We start from the raw sequence: 3,424 nt of genomic DNA on the forward strand, positions 1-3,424 counted from the left end.
GTTAAAACTCAATTGATTCCTGGATAGGAATGATCTGTACACAGGGGAAAAGCTATATTATAAAAACAAAGAGCCCTTTTAAAAACAATTCAAAGAACAGATAGCATTTGCTCCGATGCACTCCATTAAAATCCTAATAATTTCAATCTAACTCTCATGCTTCTCATGAAGCAAAGTTCATGAGTTCTGCACATTATAATCTTTGCTTTCAGAATAATGTGGCATCATAACTTCACTTCAGTAACAGATCATTGATTACATAATTCTCTTATAGTTCAAGCAGAAAATCACACAACCTTTCTTTACTTTTCTATGCTTGCAGTAGAAATGGCCTCCCTCCTCCCTCCTACCAAAAATATGCATGGATGCAGAGGACCTTAATTATTTAGCCAAATAACAGTACAGGCTGAGCAGCAGACAGAACACTCAGGAATCACTATCCAAGGCTTCTGGTCCAGAGCAATAAGTTCAGAACTGGATGGAAGCTACAAAGATGTCTCCACAAATTCTCCTGCCCCTCCCACCAACCTTTGAATGATGAAGCATAGCACATTCACCCAAGGCACTCTCTTGCCTTGTGGGAATACAATGGCAGCCAGTATTTGCTGTGTTGGGGCAGGTGAGTCTGCTCCCATCTACAAAGGATTATATGCATATTCCTAATGTGCAGCCATTCATATAATATGCAAGGTTCGCCTGCATTTTTAGCAGAAAGAGAAATTTGTGGGGATAATCTTGATTTCTTGAAAATAAATAAGCCCACTCTGATGGATTGAATAGCTCAATAACTTGCAATTTACAGAGTTCTACAACCTAAAGGACACAGGAGGATGGAGGAACCCCCCAAAAAACTCCTGTTTCACCCTTGGTTTCTACTTCCTAGGTACAAGAAGCTGCTTCACCAAACATCTGACCTTGACCTATCATAGCTATGAAGACCTGGTACTTTCTTGTCTTGGTGCTCTTTTCAGATCCAAGTAAGTTCTTTCATCACCTCTAGATAAAAGGAAAACCTCCCAGATTTACACTACAACCAAGTATTGTGTACCGTTGATTGCCAGTTCATTTCTAGGTCCAATTTAAAGTGCTCACAACAGTGTTTAAAGTCTTAAATGACCTTGGCCCCAATCATTTAGAATATTGCCTCATTCCAAAGAGACCTTATTGGTTGTTAAGATCAACAGATGGGGCCCTCTTGACATTTGGACACCACTGGAAGTTTGGGTTGTGGTGGCCCGAGAGAGGACATTCTCTGTGATAGATGTTGAATCTCCCACCCCCACCCTGAAGAAAAGATGTACCAAGCTGGGCAGGGGTCCCCTCTCTCACGCTGCACATGGCCAAGGTTGTGGTGAGGGAGAAGGTTTTGTGAACAGGCAGAATGTGTCTCTGGTTAGGGTTAGTGGAACCCTCCCTGTGGAATGCCTTCCCATCAGATGTCAAAGAGATAAAGAACTACAGAACTTTTAGAAGACATCTGAAGGCAGAACTGTATGAAGAAGTTTTTAATGCTTGATGTTGTATTATGTTTTTATATGGTACAAAATATCTGGGGCAACCCAGCCAGATGGGAGGGGTATTAATAATAAAATTAGAATAAAATTAGAATTATTAAATTAAATGTTATTTTATTTCATAATTATTTATTACTAACAACTTCTTTTTTAAGAATAATAACAATAATGTTATTATTTATACCCCACCCATCTGGCTGGATTGCCCCAGCCACTCTTGAATTGTTTTGTGTTCCCCCCTTCCACCCACTCAAGGGCAGTGTAAACAGAAAACACCATTGGCAGTTGCATTAGAGGTAGAAAGAGCGGCTTAATATTAGGGATTTTGTATTATTTCATATTGTGAACCACGCTGTCACCTTTGCATGTAATAAAGGAAATAATGAATGAATGAATAGTCCTGTTCCATTTGTTGTTTTTGTTCTCATGTGAATAGGTTTTGCTATGATATCACTGCAGATCCTCTGCACTGCCTTTGGGGGCCACTGTGCCCTCTTGAGGTGCCCGGATGGGTTTGAGGCCATCGACATCTGTAGTGAGAGATGGGTTTGCTGCGAGCGGTGAGAACAAAAATCAAAAGCACTAAATAAATGAATGTGTCATTAACTGAGCAATGTTTCATGTGTCAAAAAGAATGTTTGAGTCCAAAATGGTTGAGTCCAAAATGGTTGTGCTAAAAAGTTGTAGGAGTGAACTACAATCTCTTTCATAACACTACTCATCTATTCAAATAAACTGTGTAGTCATTTGAAGAATGGTAAAAAATTTGATGACAAAAATTATAATATTTAATAAATGCTTAAGTAAACAATATGGAAGAGCACCTATAGTGTCCAACTCAATTTCAGATTCTACAGCTGGCAGAAGAGACCTTGGTGAGGCTGTCACTGTGGCCAGCCCAGTTCACAGTGTTTACGTTGATATTTGACTGCTGAAAGACCTAGTCCCTAGCAACCGAGAGATCACTCATTGAGATGATGTTTTTAAGTGTCTTTCGTTGGACTGTGCACCAGATTCAGCCAAATCCCAAGACAAGTTGGGTCCATTGAGAGGGATTCAGGCTGAGCTTGGGTTGAGAAATCCATGAATCAGGTTGGATGACCCAGAGGGATCCAGGGATGTCAGGGGACAGGTCACCAGGCAGGTATCGGGCAGACTTCAAGCTGACAAAGTGTAAAAGCACCATTACCATATGTCCACCAGCTGCATCTTCCCAGTAGAAGGTAGACCCAATGCTGCCTGCCTCTCCTTCCTTTCTGACATCCCACTCCACAGGATCAATGCCTTCTCTCAACACTGATGTAGCAGTGGTATGTGCTGCTTCACAATGTTCTTTTATTGCAGGGAATTTGCCCAAATCCCTGTCTCCTCCCAATTCTTACTGAATTTTGTTACATGCTAAAAGAAGACACCGGGAAAAAATGAGTATCAAAGAAAAAGAAAAGCCTAAGTAGTAGAGAGTTGCAGAATGAAATAACAGCAAACTCATATACCAAATTGTCTCTCTCTGACAGACGTGACTTGATTCTACAAGCCAAAACTCATGGACCCATCGGAAAGTCACAAAGACCCGGCAAGAGACATCGTACACCCGCCAAGAAGCATCAGATAATCAAACCAGGACCCTACTGGTCCGAGACTTCCCCTTAATAGAAAATAATAATAATTCAGCCTGTCACAGAAAAGGATTAATCACTCCATCATACATGTTATTTGAAAAGATAAATAAAATTAAAAGGAAACAAACGAAAAAGGCTACTTAATTGAATCAAATCACCGATTCTCAGCATCTCCCAGATAATGGGCTGCCAGTTGCAAAACATGACACATTGTTTTAGTAGCTCTTTCATCATGTGTAAAGGTGGGTGATGTGTGGTGTTTGTGTTTGATAAATTTGGTTGAATGTTTCT

General features: G+C 40.4%; 1 long non-coding RNA gene across 1 annotated transcript; it reads left to right on the forward strand.

The window, feature by feature from the left end:
* Nucleotides 1–896: 896 nt before the first annotated feature.
* On the forward strand, nt 897–3,202 carry LOC308472545. Its single transcript, XR_013983572.1, has 3 exons — nt 897–977; nt 1,951–2,074; nt 3,029–3,202. It is a non-coding gene; the product is annotated as an uncharacterized lncRNA (long non-coding RNA).
* Nucleotides 3,203–3,424: the final 222 nt, after the last annotated feature.

Source organism: Podarcis pityusensis (genome assembly GCF_964106645.2).
Source record: "Podarcis pityusensis genome assembly, chromosome: 3".
NCBI lineage: Eukaryota > Metazoa > Chordata > Lepidosauria > Squamata > Lacertidae > Podarcis > Podarcis pityusensis.